Here is a 22,439-nt window from a genome sequence, read left to right as displayed (position 1 = left end):
GTTGAGGAACATTGATAGTGGGAGAGGCTGTGCATGTATGGGGCATGGGATATATGGGAACTTTGTGTACTTCCTGCTCCATTTTCCTGTGCACCTAAAATTGCTCAATAAAATAAAGTCTATTAAGAGATATAAAACAAGCAAAAAATGAAAACAACAACAATGAACAAACCTCTAGCTGTGATGTAGAGGGTAGGTTTAAGGGGTAAGTTTAAGGACGTTATGAGGAGGCTTTACAATAATCCATGTAAGAAATCATTAAGTCCTGAACACGTGATAGTTGTGGGGTGGTACAAAGCTACCCAATTCTCGATGTTTGAAGACACATTAAACAGGATTTCTGATAGATCAGATATGAGTTATTAGAGAAAGTGGAATTATAGGTAAATCCAGGGTTTAGGTCTGAGCACTGAAGAATGGAATTGATATTTAATGAAATAAAGAAAGCAGGAGAAGAAGGCTCATTAGAGTGTTGGGTAGTTAGAAGAAGGAAGATCAAGATTTTGACTTAGGATATACTGTTTATTAAACTTCAAATGTAAACATGGAATAGAAAATTGCATACATGTGTCTAGAATTCAGGGGCCAAGTCCAAGGTAGAGATGTGAATTTGGAAATCATCAGTGATCGGATGGTATTTCATGGTATGAGAGTAGTTGAGGTTACCTAGGGAGTAAGTTTAGATAGAGGAGAGGTCTGAGGACATAGCCTTGGTGAACTTCAGTGCTAAAGATTTGGAAAATGGGAAGAAAGCAGAAAAGAAGACTGAGAAGGAATAACTCTTTAGCTAGGAGAATCAAAAGAAAGTAGTGTCCTTTAAACCAAAAGAAAAAAAAAGAAAGAAAAAGGAAAAAGAAAGATGGAGAAATGGAGAGATGAAGGGATCACTGGTATTGTATGTTGCTGCTAAGTTGATAACGAAAGATACTCTTTTTCAATATTCTTTTTAAAATAATTGTTGAATTTCATCACCTGGTGTGTAAGATTTTTACATTATCGTCATTCATAAGTGGAATGGAATCATTTTCTCTCTTTGCACAGTCATTGAAGATTAATGTTAAGACAGGCTCTTGAAATCAGTTGGTCAAAATTATCTAGGTGGGCGGGGAATGTAGGGGGTAAAGGTTAAAGAAGTTTTCCATGAGTTGAGAACTGGTAAAGCAGGGTTATGGATACAAGTGACTTTCACATACTATTCTTTATTTTTGTCCATGTTTGGACTATTCTATAATGAAAAGTTAAAAATAATACAGCTCTCCCCCGCTCTGTTCCCTGACGGTGGGATTGGCATTTGCCTACCCCACACTGGCAGTTTCTACCCACATTAAATCATGAATCCTTTTTTGTCCCCCAGGGTATTTTTCACAATTTGTTTGTTTTTTTGTGATTTTAGGTGTAAGGTCCTCAGATCCACACTTCCGTCTCGTTTTCATAGATCATCCAGGGTAAGGTCTGGAGGAAGGACTCAGTAGCCAGTGCTAGTGAAATCTTAAAAAAAAAAAATTTTTATAGGTAATTGAAATCTTTAAGAGGTTAAGGCAAACTCTTCATGGATATAGTAATCTTTCCTTTTTTTTCAAGTATATTTTATGACTTTTAATGGGGTGTTAAAATTTCCTCGTCAAAGGTTCAAAATAGCCAAATTTAAAATCAGTGAATCACTGAAGTAGTAATTAATAAAAATTTATTGTGCACATACCAAAAAGACAGTTTGCAAACCAGAGCACTCAAAGGGTATAGGGAATGAAGCTCTAGGGTATATTGTCATAAAGCAGCTTATATAGTGAGAAAGCAGTGACTATTTATTGTTCCCAGTGATTGGTTACAATATCACAATTTTCAGTGGTTACTTTTTTTTTTTTTTTTTTTTTACGATTTTATTTATTTATTGGACAGAGAGAGACACAGCGAGAGAGGGAACACCAGCAGGGGGAGTGGGAGAGGGAGAAACAGACTTCCCGCTGAGCAGGGAGCTACCTGAGCTGGAAGGCAGAGGCTTAACGACTGAGCCACCCAGGCGCCCCTCAGTGGTTACTTTATGTCAACCTTGGGAAACAGTTCAAGTTTTGCTTATCCTTTCCAGAGGCACAAGCAAGAAATGATCTAGGTCAGGTTAGCCTTGCAAAATAAGCTAACTGATATTTTGCTTGTATGACTCAACTGGTGTTGTCTACTCAGGGAAGTTTTCAGGTTGGTCTCCATTTGTTTCTGATTTTAACATTTCCTCCACTTTGGTCATTCTCTCAGCAGGCTGAGAGCAAGACGAGCCATGACAGCATTATTCTCCGTAACCACCAATGATGTAGTCAGACCAAAGAATCACCCGTTTGCTGTTTCCATTAATTGAGTCGTCAGGCTCAAGGGTCACCTAGTCACCAACTTCATCGTTCATGTGGTTAGTGTTGATTTCATCGGTTGTCGGATCCTGATGGATACCATCTGGCATGTGAGCGGCTGCTGACAGGCACCTAAAACCTTCCAGGGTATAAATGCAGTAGGGAGGTTAATATGAAGACTGCAAGAACAATAGGCAAGGATTGAAAACTTGCCCTGGATTCCCAGGAGCCAGCATTTAACCGATCAAATCAACCAAATGGGTTATAATCAGATTCAGGTTTTATATTTCTCAGTCAATTGGCGATTGTCGGTTATTGACATAGACACAGCATGATGCATTTAGCAAATGCGTATCTTTGTGATCACTTTGGACTGGGTGAATCTGAGGATGTTGTATTTTGGGAGATAGCGTTGCAGGGGGCTTTCACCTCCATTACCCCTCTATGTGATGTGAGCAATCAGGTAATTAACTAAGAGGCATTTCTATGGAAACAAAAGAAAAACAAAGATTAATAGTTTCAGCAAATTATAAATTGAGTTTTCTGAGTTTGGAGAGCAGCCAGTTGAGAAGATTTCTAGATGTTAGGTTCTGAGCATCTTCAGATGAAGGAGGGCAAGCAGTGGCAATCAGACGATTTTCCTGGTTTGTGGTGTGAATGTCTCTGGTGATCTGAGTAACCACATAGCAGCAGGCACGAAGACCGTCCACACATGAGCTGTTGTGGTGATTTCTCTGGAGTTTATACCAAATTGTCTAGCTTTAGGGGTGCCTGGGTGGCTCCTTCAGTTAAGCCTTGGACTCTTGATTTCTGCTCAGGTCACAATCTCATGAGATCGAGCCCCACAAGAGGCTTTGCGCTGAGCATGGAGCCTGCTTAAGATTCTCTCCTTCTCCTTCTGACCCTCCCTGCTCATGCTCTCTCTCTTAAAAAAAAAAAAAAAAAAAAAAAAAAAAAAAAGTCTAGCTTTAACAGTTTTAACTTGTATAGCTTCAGGAAAAGGGCATTTTTAGTTTTATAGTGATTCCACTTCAATAGAGTGGGAGAAAAATGGAAATGTCAGTTCTGAGAGTTACAGCCAAATATTGGAGGAAGCTAGAAAAAATTCAGGGCTCTGTTCAGTTTATAGGTAGAAAATAAAACCTCAAAGACAACCAACCGCACTAAAATCTGAGATCCACAAGTGTATTCTTGAAACATAATTTTCTCTCCACAATCGTTTCCATTTCCATGAACCATAGCAAGCCTAACTCATTTGCAAATTAAGCCTAATGTAAATAAACTTGGCCTGATTATAGAAGTGCAGTAAGAATAGTGACTGTCCATATAGGTTCTTTTGAATCTGCTCTGCTGCAACTTTTCACCAGGAATCTCAGATGGGACCTTGAAAGTCTTTTTAAAGACTTGTCCCGCCCAAGATAAGGACTTGTCTAATAGTGTCCTGTTACAAGGAGAACAGATTCTTAGTGGATTTATGTAAACACGTATATTGTTAACCTTTGTTGTAAAGACACACTTTCCTAATTCACTGTAAGTTATAGACAGCTTAAAAGCGAGAAGAGGGGTCCTTTAAGTCTAGCAAGCAAAATATTAAAGAACCAGCAATGTTTTGAAAATGAAGTCGTAAAAATTATTGTCCTCTTCATTAGTTCATTTTTTTAAAGATTTTATTTATTTATTCGACAGAGATAGAGACAGCTAGCGAGAGAGGGAACACAAGCAGGGGGAGTGGGAGAGGAAGAAGCAGGCTCATAGCAGAGGAGCCTGATGTGGGGCTCGATCCCATAACGCCGGCATCACGCCCTGAGCCGAAGGCAGACGCTTAACCGCTGTGCCACCCAGGCGCGCCTCTTCATTAGTTCATTTAAACTTCCTGTAGTTAATTCTTGTTGATCTTGATCTTTTGTTACCCATTTTATGAATTTGCCTATTGTCCATCAAAGTTTCAGAAATTCTTACCCAGTTCAGTGTGATGATCATAAAGTTATCAAAAACCTGCATTCCAGAGTACTCTTTTCCATGCATCTCCTTGAAAGCGAAGCATTTGTTCAGGAACATTTTTGCACAAACCTGAGAGTAAAATAAAAACTCAATAAATGACAAAAAGACTTAAAAATTAACAATGGTTAAATATCAGGTGTGAGTTCATTATAATGCAGATGACAAGGAAATTTGGTTATTTCTATGATACACAACATTTTAAGACAATTGCAGAAATTATGACTGACATGGTATCAGGGCACATCATATTCCCAGGAATGTCATATTATCTCTGGAGCACTTGTAATAACTTACATATAAGTATTTCCTAAAGAAAGTTTAGAATCATTTCTTATTTGACAATGCTTCCCATGAAATTTAACATATACAAACTGTTACATAGTTATACAAAAAAGGCGCTTAGCTTTAGTAATAGTGAAGACTCAGTTTTCTTAAGTAATCAAAGACCTGATAAAGACAAAACATAGAATCTTTGTTTTCTTGACAGATTACATTAAAGGTAAAGAAAATCCTTTGTATTCTTTTTAAAAGCAAACTAATAAAGGCACCTGGGTGGCTCAGTCGTTAAGTGTCTGCCTTCAGCTCAGGGCCTGATCCCAGGGTCCTGGGATCAAGCCCCACATCAGGCTCCCTGCTCCGCTGGGAGCCTGCTTCTTCCTCTCCCACTCCTCCTGCTTGTGTTCCCTCTCTTGCTGGCTGTCTCTCTCTCTGTCAAATAAATAAATAAATAAAATCCTAAAAAAAAAAAAAAGCAGACTAATAGTCTAAGAAAACCTTGTACTTCTAACAGAAAGAAAACCAAAATCTAGTTTGGTACCAGTGTACTTTTGATATTAAAATTCTTCCTTTTTTTTTTTCCTTTTTAACTTAAATAAATCCATTCTAATCTTAGTCAGCTTGATCACACATAAAATTCCTTCTCAAGATTTCTTTTCCATAAACCTTCTATAACTTTCCATATCCATTTTGGTTTTGTACTATCTTTCCCCTTTCTTATTTAGGAACAATCATTTCACTTTAGGACAAAATTACTTTCTTTTTTCTCCCTTACCAAAAATGCATCTTCATTTCTCATCCCTTCTTTTACCAAAAACATACATCCTACTTTTTATATATAGTAATTCTCTTTCATCTTTATCATTTCTCATAGTTTCGTTTTTTAAAAAAGCCCTCTTTTTTTGGTTAACAATTTCAATTTTATTAGTTCAAATGCTATTTTCTCAATTTCAAAGCTTACAAAGCTTCTCTAGAAAAGACATGATGTAAGGCATTTGTTACAGAATAATTACAGTTTTACTCTGAGAGGAGAGCATAATTGCCTATGCAGTACATTAAATGAATAGAAACCCCTTCTACATAATATAGTTAAAATAAACCATGTGCCTTTTGGAAATTACATTTTGAGATTCACTGGTATCTATAGGTTTGTCCTGACATTGCTCTGCTAGACCGGGAACAGTCAGGGGCCACAGGATCCCCACATTAGTGCTGAAGCAGGTTGCTCTCAGTTGAGGAAAGAATAAAGATTTGAAAGATGGGACACCCTCTAAATTAATGGTAAAGCTATAAATATCTGGGAAGCCACCACCAGAAATTCCCAGCCTTGCAAATAGAAATAAGAAAAAAAGCAATAAGAAATGGAGGAAGATCTTTTAAACAAAGATTGCTGGCTGGTTACAAACCTGAAAAGCCAAGGCACAGCCTGGATTTGAGGAGAATTAGCTTCTTCAGCTGGCCACATGGACCCTGTTGTTGTTCAGTTGACTGTGTTATAAGTGCAGTGGCTCTCAAATATATTGGATCATCCCACAGCAAGAAATATAGTGTGTATTATGGCCAGCACATACTTATGCATAGTAAACGATATCAGTAACTGAAATCAAAGTTGAATTAACTGACACGTATTTCCTATTTTCGGTATATGCCGTGTTTGCACTCTATTTTGTACTTTAGGAAATAATTCTCTTTATTAATATATAGATAATAAATAAATCCACCTATAAATTACAGATAAAATTGAAGATCTATGTTATCCATTTATCTACATACATAGATATACATAGATACAGATACTATGCATATTTTCTATTTAAATAAACGGTCATCATAACCCCCCAGTGGTGTGTGACCACAGTTTGAAAAACAAGAAGCTACAGTAAATCCTTCCAGAGGAGGAGAAATTCTTATGGGAGTTCCCCTGCTTGTTGCCTTTTAAAAGGACACCTGCTGTCGCCTACCTGTATTCTCTGCCCACATCCTCTGGGTACTGATGGACAGCTTCTGCTGAGTTAATTGACACTTATTACTCCAAGTGTTCTGGCATTTTCTCTTTGCTTCATTTTGCATTCTCAGCTCTTCTTCCCACTTTTTAACCTATTTGTAATCTTTACTTTCCAGTGAAAACTAGGAAACAGGCAATTGTGAGCTGTCCTACATTAGCACCCCATAGTAGACTAGCAAACTTACAAATACATCTCAAAAGTTTCGGAAGTATATTTTCCTCTTCAAAATTTTGTGTCAGTACGGTAGAAAACACGTTCATTAAGAGGCCCAGATAGTTTATGTCTCTCTGTAAAAATTAAAAAGCCAAAAGTAGATAAATTTATGTTGAGCGTTTAATGTTTATCTTATTTGGAAACAATTTAGATATTCAATGAATCTCCATTATTTAGTTTAACTTAGTACACATTTGATCTTATTTATATTTACTTAAATTACTTGCTTTTAACAATTAGGCTTGGGTTAAACATTAAATAGTTGATCATCATTTTAAGTTACTTTATTTGTTGACAGATTTTGAAGACATGTCTGCTTTTATTAAACTAACAAATTTAAATTAGCTTTTATTTATCAGATTATCTCAGATTGTGAACTTGAAAAACATTTGGGTTAATATATATATTTCTGAGAGTATATTTGATTTATGTAAATACTTAAGTTTTAAGCCAATAAATAGAGCTCTTTACAAATTAATTTTGGCAATACCATCCAGAGCTAGAAAAATAACACATTTCTTTAGCATACATATATAGACATACATAGCATATAGACAAACACAAACAGAGATCTTACAGCTTTTGTTTTTAAAATGTTAGCCACCCCTTGGGTACAAAACTCAAAAGAACAGTTGGATCCAAATTGTATTTTTGGCGCATGGACTAAGTTACTGTTTCCCACTCAGGTAAACAAAGTTTTTGCTAAAGACTTGTGAAGATCCCTGTGGGTCTATTTTTGGAAATCATTTTGTGTTTTAGAAGCCTCTGCATATCAATCAAAGAATGGATCCCATTGTCTCTGAGAGGTTTGGGATCCTCTCTTTTAAGGGTGCCTCTTAAGGCGGGCTTATCGGAAACAGTTTCTGGAAAATGAGACCAAAGTGCAGGGTGGGGCATGGTGGGGCTTGGTGTAAGCAAGTTAGGTAGTGAGTGTCCATGCTGTGCTGGCTCCCACAGGTGACCCTGTGTTTATGCTGGGGGGCAGGGGAGGGAAATGCTGCGTGCCAAATGTCTTGTCTCCAGGGAGAGTTTCTACTGTCCCTTCTAGCAGATTCTGTTAGATTAGCAAATAAATCTCCTTCACATATAGACTTGGTGCTTTTCAAACTGCTCTTTTCTTTTTTCTTTCTTTCCCTTTTTTTTTTTATCACGTTACGTTAGTCACCATACAGTACATCCTTAGTTTTTGATGTAGTGTTCCATGATTCATTGTTTGCGTATAACACCCAGTGCTCATTACAATACGTGCCCTCCCTAATACCCATCGCCGGGCTAACCAAACTGCTGTGTTCTCACTGGGTCTCAGGGTGAGTGAGACCAGCCCTTTGGGTCCCTTGAATGTTAGCCCTGTTGGTTTACGAAGTCAGACATTTGGGGGGCTTGTCTCTCCTCTGCAGATCCCCAGGGTTGGGGTGCTTGATGTGGGCACCAACCCCTCACTTCTGCAAGAGAATGTGGATTGGTGAGATCCCTCCTTATCCTGTGTCACTGTGCCCCAGGGGTGGTGTTTCTGGTGACACCTGAGGGCTCTGCCTCTCCTACCTGTTTTTGTGTATCTTTTCATCCTTTGTTGTTTTAGAGCTTTTTCAAAGGGACGTGATCCATGTGATCCCTAAGCTGTAGATCTGGTGTACTCTTAGTAGGAGGCGAGTTCAGGATCTTTCTACACCACCGTCTTGCCAAAGTCCTCATCATATTATTCTTGGTGTAAACCTTCCATCATCATTGTGTAGTTATTTAAATAATACTGGGTTTGTTTACCTTATATTTGCATTAAGATTGGGGCAATTATATTTGTAAGTGAGGTAGGTGTGGGACTGTATTGTTCTTTTCTTAACAAACTTTTTTTTTTTTTTTGGAGAAGTCTTAAGTTTCAGAAAAAATTGAGCAGAAGATACAGAGTTCCTATATACTCCCTGTCCCCTTGTGCCACATTTATTTCAACTGAAATATTCCTTCTGTTTATAGTTTTTTTTTTCATTCTGTATTTACTTTTTAAAAATTTTTTTCACCTTATTCACCAGTCTTTGTATAGGAGGGGCTGGGAGAGACTGAAGAAAACAGACCACTTCAGATTGATAGGTGCCAGGTTTAATAAGCAAGGGAACTCACATACAAGGCTTGTCTTGGGCAACCACAAGACAAGTGGATCTCCATACCAGCCTGCCAGAATTTAAGAATTAAAGAATTTAGGTAGTAGCCTTACTTGGGTTCAGTCATGTACACTGTCCAAACGGTCTCAGCCACACCTTACTCTCTCAAGGCTACACCCTCAGAACAGCTCCTACTATGGGGATGGTGGGTGGAACTTGCATTCCAGAGACAAAGGGAGTGCATGAGGGCCCTCCGATCACCTGGGTCCAGCCTGCTTGGGTCAACCAGCAGTGACATCCTCTTAGTGACCTCCTCCAACAATCGCAGAGGTTGCTAGTGGTCACCGAAACAATGCATGTGTTTTCCTACACTCCCAGCCTCATTATCATTTGGGGTGAGGACATGTGACTAGTGGTTGGTCCAAACCCAAGAAAGATAAGCAGAGTGTGACTTCCAGATCAAGGAAGCAAAGAGACAGTGTTTCTCATCCTTCTTCTTCTGCTGCTACAGCTTCCTTGGGCCCCTGAAAACTGCTTGAGGAGAGTTGCCCTGTGGAGTTCACTGGCCAACAATTGTGATGTAAGCAAGAAATAACCACTTATCATGTTATGCCAATGAGAGTTAGGGTTTGTTTTGTCAGCTATGCCTAATTATCCCGAAAAAGCAATGCTTCTCTCTCTCTCCCTCCCTTTCTCTTTCTCTCTCTCTATCTCTCTTTCTCTCGTTGATCAGTCTTCCTGGAGATTTATCTACTTTAAGAGTCTTTTCAAAAGAAAAATCAGCTTTTGGGTTAGTATAGCACAGTTGATAAAAGCACAGATTATACATCAGTCTCTGTTCCTTATTAGCTTTGTGATCTTGGGAAAGTTACGTAATCTCTCTGTGCACCACTTTACTGATCGGTAAAATGAGAATGAATAACTTTACCTTCTCTAAGTGTTGTTGTGAGGATTGAGTGAGTCAATATACGTAAAGCACTTCAAACAGCCCTTTGCATACAGTGTGCGCTGTTATTGTTATCTGGAATTTCTTCTCTACTTTATTCATTTCTGTCCTTATGTTGATTATGTCTTCCTTCTTTGAATTTATTCCCTTTCTTCCCCTAGTGTTGTGGGGGAATCCTTAGCTCATTTGTTTATAACCTTATTGCCCTCTGGTAAATATTTTTTAGTATATATATGCCTCCTATAGTACTACTTTTGCTGGTTCCTAGAAATTTTGACAGAACACGCTTTTATGCTCACTTAGCTGCAAAGTTATTATTTTCACATATGAATTTCTCTTTAAGGCGAGGGCTGTGTAGTTGTATGGTGTTTTGGGTTACAGATTTTTGGGGTTTCCAGAAACTTTACATTTGGTTTTGATTTTTTATTTTATGGAATAGTAGTTGGGAAACGCTGTAAGATATTGCTTCTTTGCAATTTATTGAGGCTCTTATTGGGGCTCACTACTTGATTGAATTGTACGAATGTTTCATGTGTGCTTAGAAAAGAAAAAGCGTGCTCACTGGGTGGAAATTTGCTTATGTATCTTTTGGTTCATAGTTATTAATTATCATACATATGAATTTTTAATTTGTCTCCTTAAGCTATCTGTTTCTGATATGCACGCCTTAAAATCCTTAACTACAACTACTGATTTAGCTCTTTCTCCTCATTGTTCACAGGTTGCCGTCAGTGATTATGTATATATTTTTATGTGCTAATATACTTACTATTATCATAGCTTTTGGATCTTTTGTTCCTTTGATCAGCCCACATATAGGTAAACTTTTATCTGTAATTTTTTTTTTCTTCTTTAAATCCTATTTAGTTCGAAATTCTTGAAAGAAATGTTTCTTTTGGCCACATTTGCCCGGTGTGTTATTTTGCACTTTTCTCTTTTTCATCTTAAGTGTGTTCAGTGTGGCAACAAGGCTATGAATTGCTGAGAAGAGAACACATACTTACCTGCTATAAATGCGTGATTTATACATTTATAAATTATTTATTTATTTAATAAGAGCATCAGAGCTGAATGGAACGAAGGGGGTAAAGCAACCAAAGACAGAAACCTACCTGCGTGACTGTTTCATTTCTTTGTTTCTATGTGTTGCCTGCTGCAAGGCACACTTTCCAGAAAACCTGTGTCCTGCCAGGGTTGAGAAAAAACTAAATTTTTATCACACTTCTGTCTTTTTAGTTCAGGCTCACTGTAATTCCAGAACAGCTTACCCTATAAATCATTATGCCTTTGTTAATGAGGAGGCATATAACATACTATTCTTGATTCTTGAACTAAACTCAGCACCAGAAAGGCCAGACCCTTATCAATGCAGGGCTGGTGGGTGGGGATGGTGTCCTTGAATAATATGTTTGCTTTCAGATTTCCAGGGTTTTGAAGGGTCCTGCCTTATTCAGACTGTTTCTTGGAAATAATTATGGCTAGAGCTCTCCCTCAATATTAGTCAGGATGAAGCTATCCTGATATGTGGTTAGAAATAAAAACCCCAAAGAATGCAACAGCGATTCATTACTTTCACGCACATGTGGGAAACATGGCTGTTCTGCATGGTTCTACTCTAAAAGTGATTCAGGGGTCCAGCTGCGACAAGAACTGTAACACATAGGCTCTTGAGTTGATCATCAGGGAAAGGAGAATTAGAGCATCCTATTTTTAAGGACCAGGCTGGAGAGTGCCTTACAGTACTTTTGGTCCATCAATAGTCCAGAACTCAGTCATAAGTCCCCAAATAGCTGTCATGCAGACTAGAAAATGCCTTCCTTCTGTCTGCCCAAGAAGAGAAATTGTGGGTGAACAGTCAGTATTGTCTCCGTCAAATAATCCAGTTGAAATCTTTGTCTCTTAATGGGTATATTTAACCCAGTTACAATTGTTATACATTTTAGTTATTTCTGAATCTCATTTCGTGAGATTTATAACACTTTCTTATTGTTTTTATCTTCCCTTTTTACTAACTGCCATAGATAAATTAAATTTTATTCTGGTAGTCTGAAGGTCTTATGCTCTACTTGAATTTTGTCACTTATCCTGAACTTATTGAGGCTTATAGTTATTATTTTCCCCCAACCAACCTCTTAAGTTTGTAAATTTTTGTCTTCCCTTAAAGTAAATTTTCCTCATACACTCTCTGGTCTTTCTTCTGGGTCCTTCTACATCATCACATATAGTTATGACTTAGAAATGAATACACTTTAGTAATTTGGGGGGAGGATATGTTATTGGTTATTGTTTATTTACACAGCAACATTTTTATTAAGTTATTTCTCACATGGTACTGCTCTCTGTCTTACTGCTGGGGTACTTACTCTGAGACTTCTTTCAGAGAGGCTCTAGCTGCGGTAAAATTTCTGAGGCATTCATTATTGAGAATATTTCTATTTCAGGGGCATCTGGGTGACTCAGTCAGTTAAGCATCTGCCTTTGGCTCAAGTCATGATCCCAGGGTCCTGGGATCGAGCCCCACATCAGGCTCCTTGCTCAGCAGAGAGTCTGCTTCTCCCTCTGCCTCTGCTGCTCCTCCTGCTTGTGTTCCCTCCCTCTCTCTCTGTCAAATAAATAAATAAAATCTTAAAAAAAAAGAATATTTCTATTTCAGTCTCCTATTTAAGTGATCATTTAGCTGGTTATAGTATCCTATATTTGCAATTCTTTTCTTTCATCACTTTGTTGTTATTACTCCATTATTTTCATCTCAGGTATACATGATTCTTATCATTTCCTTTCAGGTGATCTGCCTTTTTCATGGAGATCTTTCCCTTTCATTTGGATATACTTTAATTTGGCAACTAGTTACAGCTTTTACTTTTCTAATCTGTATGAACCTATTTAATCTGATTCTTACATATATCTTTAATTTGGGGATATTCCAAATAATTTATTTATACATTTCCTCCCCTTTAGTCATTTTTTTTCTGTGATTTTATAATGCTCATTATGGACTAAGAACACACCTTTTCCTATCCCTTATCTTACTTAACTTTTTAAATTATTCTTTTTCACTTCATGCTATATTTCTGCCTTCTGTGAAAGTCTTAGGCATGATATTTCAGCTCAGTTTTTCACTTTTTAATGGAATCTAGTCTGTTATTTAATCTATCCATTCAGCTTTTTATTTCAACAATTCTATCTTTTACCACTTATTTCCAATTAATTCTTTTCTGTAATTGCTTGTTTCTCCTTGGCATTTCCAATACCCTGACTTCTCTCTTTGAAATTTTAAGTGTGAATATGTAAAACTCTTGCTTCTCTCATATGCGTTTATTCTACTTCAACTAGAAAAATGGCTCAGTATGTGGCTTTTAGGGTTTTTTTTGTTAATAGTTATGATTCACATCTCTGTTCCCCCCTCCGTTGTTTCATATTTCACTGGTAATATCTGTTAATATGGTTGACGGTGTGAACAGAGGGTATGTGGTCACATCACAGGCCCTACTTCAAGTGTGCTGAGGAAGTGGGAACGGTGGGGCTGGTGTTTATGAGCAGAGAGCCATTGGAATTAGCATCTTGGCTCAGTTACTCTCCATATTACCACACTAGTCCCAGCCCTTGCTCTGAGGAAAATTTCTTCTTTCTTTTTAATGCTGTTTTGTCCTCTCCAAGAGTCCACTCTCCAGGCTGTCAAAGCAGGGGATGTTTTGTGGTGATAAAGGACAGGGTGGAAAAAAAGAAATAAACTGATATTGAGTCAAATTCAAACCATAGTGACTGAAAACAAGAGATTTTTAAAAAAATTTTTTTTTAATTCTTGCATCTACAGGTCAGCAATCTAGTTTGGACAACTCTTCTGGTCTAAAGTGAAAGTCCTCTCTTGTCTGCGTAGTGTCTGTCAGATGGTGACTGTTGCATCTGTGAGTTGCCTGGCAGCTGGCTGGAGAGACTTGACTTTGCTCCATGCGACTCCTGGCTCTTCAGCAGGCTAGCCTAAGCATGTTCTCATGGGAAAGTCAGAGGTGCAAGAGCTAAGGCTGTCCTGATATCCAAACACTCTTGGAACCTCTCTGTATGTCACGTTTTTTAATATCCCTTTGCTGATGGCAAGACACATGGTCACCTGTACCAACAAAGTGTGAGGGCATGACAGAGTTATGTAGCAAAGGATGTGGATATAAAGAAAGCTGAAAGTATGGACCATGTGTGTTTGCAGTAAAATTATTAGAAATTAAGGTAAAAGCCTTCGGTGAGAAAAGATAATACTGATGGGCCTTGGGATATATATGCTAGGCATTTTCTAGTATAAAAGTGCTATTATCCTTTACCTTTACCATACTTCCCAAACATCCTCACCTCTAGGAACTCCTGTATTTAGAAGCATTCAGGCATTATTCAAGCTTACTTGAATCACAAAAGGTTTTTTTGCACTTTAGAATTCTCTAGTTCTGGATTGGGAACACTCAGGATTTCTAAATTTTGTCTACATTTTTGGGAATTTAAAATGCTTAACTGTATTTGGATTAAATTTTGCTAACAAACACTATAATCTAATACTCGCTATGTTCCAAATTGAGAACTTTTTCAATGTTGCAGTTTTTATAAAACAAATTCATCTTTTTTTTCTATTGAATAGCCCAAATTTAAGTTTTGCATAGGAAGTTTATTTAGTTTGGATATTGCCTTTTATGGTAGATAAGCTTTGATGTTATGATACATCCTGACTTGTGGTCATACTCAAGACCAAGAAACACATGATGCATGGAGGGGTTCCTTTGTCTAGAGGAAAGAGGAGTGTTCCTGAGTTATGAAAAAGGAATTATTCTGCTTCTTTTATCTATTTAAATCAGATTACTTTACTACCAGTTTAGCACATCTCTGATAGGCAATAATATTGATATTAAAAATGTTAAAAGATAGTGAGTCCTCCATCACTGGAGATATTCAAGCAAAAACTTTAATTCTTGTCTAGGATCTTGGAGAAGGGATATAAGAATTAGGCTAGACTAGATTTTATTTTTTTCCCCCAGCTCTGAGTCTACAATTAATTAAAGTTAGATTCTTCTCTTAGGTATGACATGATTATGTCGTACTAATGTCCCAGATGCCATAGAGTTAAGCTCTGTAGTGGCTCACCTGTGTGCTCACACAGCACTGTAATCCTAGCGGAATTAAGGCACATGTACTCGTTAGGAGCCAAAAACCAAATTCAAAGACTATGTGTTCTCACTTCAGTGACCTGCATATGACTTTGAAAAATAAGCACTTTTGTCTCAGTAAATAAAACTTCTCAATAGAGTAGAAAATTTGCCTTCCATTCCACTAAGTTTAATGTGGCAGATTGGCACTATTTCTAGAGTGCAATGAATATCATTTACATGGAAGAGGAGAATTGGCAAGCTTCTTAAAAAATTAGCCTCATTCAGTTGTTTCGTTCAATAATAATTTACTGAGAGGCTATACGGCAGATAGAGTGGTGGGAACACAAAAAACAAAGGTAAATAACATCTGCTTCTTGTCCTTGAGAATCTTAAAAAACGTATAGGACAGGTAAATAAGGGATCAGATACTACAATATTGAACAAAGCTGTGTTTAATTATGCATGGTGTGCATGAAAGCGCATAAGGGGACACTTAGCCCAGTGGTCAGGAAGGCTTCTTGGAGGAAATGAACATCTGAGCTGACTGAGGAATTGTGAGCAGGGTTACGGGATGTAAACTTGCAGGCACAGAACACCGAATCCAAGTATCAGTCACCTGTTTTATAAAAATCTATTTGAAGTTAAGTGAGAATTGGTCACATACTGGCCCATAGAGCAAGTCTCAACCAATTTTAAAGAACGAATATCCTATAGATCACATAATGCAATTAGGTTAGGAGCAACACCAAGAGAGAACTAGAAAACTTTCATGTGTTTGGAAATGAAGAAACCCACTTGCAAAGTACTCAGTTCAACAGAGAAATCAAGAAGAGAATTTAAATTCATTAGAATAAGATAATAGTGAAAATTCTATGTGTCAAAATTTGTGGATGCACCTAAAACAGTATTTTGAGGAAAACATTTAGCTTTCAATTCTAACATTAGAAATGGGAAAATGCTGAATATAATGATTTAGTATCCTATTAAAGAAGTGAATAAGGACTCAATATCATATGAAAAGAGGCAATGATAAAAATTAAAATAAAAAGTATCAAGAGACTGGAAATGTACTTCTTCAATGAATAATGCCCATCCGCCATATATATTCTCATCCTAATCCCTGGAATCTGTAACTATTATGTTAAATGGGAAAACAACCACTACAACAACAGCAAAACCATAAAACGTTTTAGATGTGATTAAGGATCTTGAGATCTTGAGATTGGGAGATCATCCTGAATTACCTGGTTGTGCCCTAAACATAATCATAGGGGCCTGTAGGAAGACAGGAGATCATCCTGAATTACCTGGTTGTGCCCTAAACATAATCATAGAAGGTCAAAGGAAGACAATGTGACAACAGCAGCAGACTGGTGTGATGTAGCTACGACCAAGGATGATGGTTAATTTTATGTGTCAACTTGGCTTGGCCACAGCATGTGCAGACATTTAGCCAAATGTTGTTCTGGATGTGTCTATGATGTGGTTTCTGGATGAGATTGATGCTGAATCTGCAGACTGAGTAAAAACCATTTCCCTCCCTAATGCAGGTGGGCCTCATCTAATCAGCTGAACACCTAGATAGAACAAAAAGGCTGAATAAGAGGAAATTTTTCTTACCAACAGCTTGAGCTGACACATTGTCTTTTCTGGCCTTTGGGCTTGAACTGAAACTGAAAGATTGCCAACTTTCAGACTGGAACTTACACTCTTGGCTCTCCTAGTACTTAGGTCTTCAGACTCAAACTCAGACTGAGACTTAGAATGGAACTATACCATGTATCTTCTGGGTGGATCTCCAGCTTGCTAACTGCAGATCTTGGAATGCGTTAGCCTCCATAATTGCATAATGACTACTAATGTATCCAGAAATGTCACAACATCCCTGGAAGCTAGAAGGGGCAGGGAGAAGATTTCCCTCTAGAGCCTCCAGAAGCAATGCAGCCTTGCTGACATCTTGATTTTAGCACGGTGAGATCCATTTCATACTACTGATTTCCAGAACTGTTAAAGAATAAATTTGTGTTCCTTTAAGCTACCAAATTTGTGGCAATTTGTTACAGCAGCAAAAGGAAGCTAATACAACTTATAAAATAAACAAACTTCTGTCAAGATTGGTCAAAATCAAAAGGGAGAAGGAACAAATACACAACAATATGAATGACAAAAAATAGGAAATAACTGAAATTCCACTGATAAGTAAAATATAATATGAAGATATTGGGAACAACTTTGTGAAAATAAATTTAAAATACTTGGTGAAATGAAAAAATTCCTGGAAAAATATAATTACTGAAACTGATTCATGGGGCTCCTGGATGGCACAGTCAGTTAAGCATCTGACTCTTGATTTTGGCTCAGGTTGTGATCTCAAGGTCATGATATCGAGCCTTGCATTGGGGTCCACACTGAGTGTGGAGCCTGCTTGAGATTCTCTCTCTCCTTTTCCCTCTGCCCCTCCCCCTGCTCAGGCACACACACACACTCTCTCTCTAAAAAAAAAAAAGCAACAACAATAAAACTAATTCATAAAGAAATCAAACACTTAAATAGTGACATGACCATTAAAGTAATTGAACAAATAACTAAGATTTTCCCACAAAGATCTACTGGATGTTCAAGGAAAAAAATTTAATCCTATACAAACTACTCCTGAGCACAGAAAAGGAAAGAAAAGAAAAGAGAAAAAAAGAAAAGAAAAGAAATACTACTCAATGCATTAGTGCTATTATCACAACTTTGATACCAAGACCTTACAAAGGCCTATGAAAAAGGAAAATTATAGGCCGGCTTAACTCTTGAACATAAATGCAAAGTTATAAATAAAATATTAGTAAATAAATCTAAAAATCCAATAAAAAGAAAATACATCATGATCAAAATGGGTCAGTTCCAAGGAATAAAATTTGGATTAACAGAAAATCAACATAAAGCTTACAGGAGAAAAATAATAAATCATAAAAGCAGTTCATTAGCTGTAGAAAAAGCATTAGATATAATCCAATACTTATTCATTAAAGCTCTTTCAAGAAGCTGTTATAGGGTATTCAAAAGAAACAAAGAAAATATATATAATGGTGAATAAAGAATCTCCTTTAAATTAAGAATAAGAAAAGTATAACTATAATCACTCCTTCTATTCAACATTTTCCTGGAAACCCTGACCAATATAGGAAGACCAGAGTAATTTATAATTTATGAAGATTGAAAATAAAGAAATAAACCTTTCATTATTCTCTGATAAGATTGGCCCTATAGAAAATGCAAAAGAATATATAGACAAATTATTACAATTATAAGAGAACTTAGCAAGCTTGCTCGATAGAAAATGTAAAATCAATTACAATTCCATACAAAAGTACTAGATAGAAAGTAAATTTTTTTAAAAAATAATGGTTACAATAGTGTCAAGAAAAATACAAATAGGAATAAATTTAACAAAAGATATAAAACACCTTTAAGGAGAAAATTATGAAACTTTGTTAACAATATTGAAGAAAACCTGAATAAATAAAGTAACATATTGTATCTATGGATTAGAAGACTCACTGTCATAAAGCTGAGAACCTTTTCCAAACCCTCCAATCAATTGAAAACAGTTCTTTTTCTACCCTTCTTTTTACTTTTTTAAAAGATTTTATTTATTTGAGAGAGTGAGAATGAGCAAGTGAGAAAGAGAGAGAGAGAGCATGAGCAGGGGGAGGGCGAGAGGGAGAATCAAGCTCCCCACTGAGCAGGGACCTGATGTGGGGCTCGATCCCAGGACCTTGGGATCATGACCTGAGCCGAGGCAGACGCTTAACGGAATGAGCCACCCAGGTGTCCCTCCCCCTTCTTTTTAACTAGGCTCCATGCACAGTGCGGAGCCCAACATGGGGCCTGAACTCACAACCCTGAGTTCAAGACCTGAGCTGAGACTAAGAATCAGATGCTCAACCGACTGAGCCACCAACGTGCCCTGGGAACAATTCTAATCACTATTATGTGGGATTTTGTTTTTAAAAATATTTGTAGGGACACCTGGGTGTGCTCTATCTCTCTCTCAAATAAATAAAATCTTTAAAACATATAAATACATAAATAAATAGTGCGTGTCTGAAACCCTGCCCCCTCCCCAAGAGTCAACTGCTTGATTAGCATGTAGAAGGGAATAAATGTAAGTTTTGCACCCCGTGAGTGTGTGTGAGTGTGTGTTCGTGCATGCAAGGCGTGTGTGTCTAGTAATTTCTCTCGGGATCACCTATCCTTTGACATTCTGAAACTTGAGTTAATATTCAGAACAAAACACAATTAAAATCCTAAATATGATTAGTCAATTCTAAAATTGGGGAAGCTCAAAGGGCAAAGAATCTTTAGAATAACTTTTTTTTTCAAGAATAAGAATTTGCCTTATCAGACAAAAACAACTATAAAAGTATAAAATTGTAATAAATAATGCAGTGCAGTGATAGACAATTTGGCAAATGAAACAGAATCAGGAAGCCAGGAAGTGAAACACGTAATTGTCAACCTTATTGACAAAACGACTGGCCTTGTGGTTCCACAGAGAAATGATGGCCAATGTAATTAATAAACTGATAATGCTCTAGTAACTAATTAACCATAGGGAATTGATGGAATTTTAATTTTTACCTCACATGGAAATAAGATTATATCCCATAAGATTAAAAATTTGAATAAGAAGGTCAGAATGGCATAGCTTGTAGAAGACAGTAGAGGAGAATAGTTTTCTGATCTTATGTAGAGAAGTATTTCTTCGAGAAGACATAAAAGAGTGGGTCGTAATTTGAAAGACAAATCAAATGAATGATATTTAAAAAGAGCATCTATTTATCACAATGCACCATTAAAAGGATGAAAGACAAACCACAAAATGTAATAATTAGGGCTCAGAGTAGATACAGAACTCCTCTAAATTAAAAAGATTGCCATTGGGAAAACGGGCAAAAGACTTGCCTAGCACTTTCCAGAAGAAGCAACCTGAATGATGTTCTTCTCATCAGTGTTTATGTCACTAATCAGATCCACCAGACTGGCAAAAATTAAAAAGTCTGGCGATATGAAATGATAATAAGCATACAGAGCAGTAGGAACGTTCATCCACTGACGGAGGAAATGTTTATTGGCATAAACATGTTGGAAAACTCTGAAGGTATCTAATTAACTTGAGCGTCCCATATCAAGGGGACCATCAAATTCATTCCTAGGCATATACCCCAGAGAAACATTTTCACATGGGCACCATTGGACATAGACAATAATTTGTAGCAGGAGTGTCATCGATAGCAGAAATTATGGAAGGACGCCAGAGCTGTCCGTAATAGAATAAATAAATAAATTGAGATGTATTTTTAAAAACTGGTTGCTGTCCAGTGGTGGAAAGTGATGTATTTTAGCTATCGGGAACAGAATGAGTGAAACTCAGGAGAACATTAGGGCATGACTCCATGCAACGTGCACAACTAAGTCGCTTTGTTATTTAGGGATTTACAACTTTGGGTAAGAGCACGGAAGTTACAAACACAGCATTTAGGGTTTTGATTACTTCTGTGGCGGAGTGAAAGGAATGGGACACAGAATTCGCACAAGGAAACTCCAGTGTTCAAGGCACTATTCTCAGCCTAAGCTAATTGGTGGGTCATGGATGTTTTATTGTTGTTCTTTGTATTTTACACTTTAATTAACATTTTCATAAACATTGCATAAGCATTCCCTTGACTATGGCCAATAATCATTACATTTTAAAAAAGCGTAGGTGGGTCCTGGGAGTCGCTTGGGACTGTGGGCAGGGAGAACAGCATCTGCCACGGCATAGAGGTGGCAAAAACCCCGATCCTTGGGGAGGGATGCAAGCTGTGGGGTATTAAAGGAGCGTGTGTAGTGAGTGAGGTGTGGATGGGTGCAGAGAAATCCGAGGAGGAGCTGTGAGTCAGAGAGGGACTCCCAAGCAAGTACAGAGCCTCTACCCTCTGTTGCACACGATCGAAAACGTGTGACAGGATTTTCAATAGAGAATGACAGTCACAGCGCATTGTACATAAATTACCGCTGTAGTGGCCAGGTGCAGAGCCGGGGCTCTCCATGCAGGCTGCATAATAAGATCACAAAGGGAGGCCTTTAAAAGGACAGGGCCTGGGCTCCACCTCCAGATTTTCTGATATAAGTCGTTGGAAATGGGTCCGGGCTCAAATGTGACCAGATGAAGAAGATGGATATGATGGGAACGATGATGGTGACTGTGGCAGGCAGGCTTCCAAAGTGGCTTCCAGTGATTTTTGCCACCAGTATTTATGCTCATGTGAAAAACCCTTCCTTTGAATGTGGGCTGGACCCAGTGACTTGCTTCTAATGAATAAAATATGGCAAAGGTGATGGAATGTCACTTCTGAGATTGTATGCCAAAAGACTGTGACTTCTGTCCTGTTAACCTGCTCTCTTTCTCCCATCTTGATTGCTTCCTCTAATGAAGCCAACTGCTGTTTCGAGCGGCCATCTATGGAGAGGTCCATGTGGCTCGGTGCTAAGGGAAGCTTCTGGCCAATGGTCCATGATGAACTGGATTCGGCCAACCACCAGGTAAGTGAGCTTGGATTTGACCCTCCCCCAGGAGACCCTGTGATGACTACGGCCTCCATGGACACCCTGGTTGCAACCTAGGGGAGACCCTGAATCAGAGGACCCAGTGAAGCCACACCCAACTTCCTGACCCAGAGAGACTGTGAGACAAATGTTGTTACTTTGAGCCACTGCCTTTGGGGTAATGTGTTAGGCAGCAAGTACGTAATTGATCGAGTGAAGATGACTGTGGCAGGCAGACTAATGGCCCCTAAGGATGCCCGAGTCTTCCTTTGCAGAACCTCTGAATATGCTATGTCACATGGCAAGGCGGCCTCTTGTTTGCTAATGATCTGAACTTGGGATGGGGAGATTATCCCACTGGGCCCAGTGTAATCACAAGGGTTCCTAAAAGGGGAAGAGGAAGGCAGGGGAGGCAATGTTAGAGTGATTCAGTGATGCATTGTTGGCATTGAAGATGGAAGGGGGCCACAAGCCACGGAACGTGGGTGGCTTTTAGAAGCTGGAGAAGGCAAGGAAACAGACTCTTCCCCCGAGCTTTCAGAAGAAACCCAGTCCTGCTGACACCTTTATTTCAACCCAGTGACACCCATTTGGTCTTCTGACTTCCAGAACTCTGAGCACATTTGTGTTGTTTCAAGCTACCAAGTTTATGATAACTTGTTACAATAAGAAATTAATGTAGTGATGTTAATTCTAATGTTAATCATAAGAGTGGTAACATCAACATTTAGTCAATACTTACTATGTGCCTGGAAATGGGTTACAGAGCTTTACACGTGTTGGTCTATAATGGAATGCCCAAATGACTCTGTGAGGTTGGCACTTTTCATCCTTATTTTAGAGATGAAATCAGGGTTCAGAAA

General features: G+C 38.0%; 1 protein-coding gene across 3 annotated transcripts in view; it reads left to right on the top strand.

Annotated features, from left to right (window-relative positions):
- LRATD2 (LRAT domain containing 2) overlaps positions 1–21,567 on the top strand; it is a 223,604-nt gene extending 202,037 nt beyond the window's left edge. For all 3 annotated transcript variants that reach the window (XR_005833628.1, XR_005833629.1, XR_568206.2), the window contains one exon: positions 21,467–21,567. The gene's annotated coding sequence lies outside the window, so the exon portion shown is untranslated. The remainder of the gene's footprint in view (positions 1–21,466) is intronic.
- The last annotated feature ends 872 nt before the right edge of the window (positions 21,568–22,439 follow it).

Source organism: Ursus maritimus, unplaced genomic scaffold (assembly GCF_017311325.1).
Source record: "Ursus maritimus isolate PB19 unplaced genomic scaffold, ASM1731132v1 scaffold_9, whole genome shotgun sequence".
NCBI classification, from domain to species: Eukaryota; Metazoa; Chordata; class Mammalia; order Carnivora; family Ursidae; genus Ursus; species Ursus maritimus.
The sequence above is the reverse complement of the archived record's forward strand: the minus strand, read 5'-3'. Positions and strand labels throughout refer to the sequence as shown.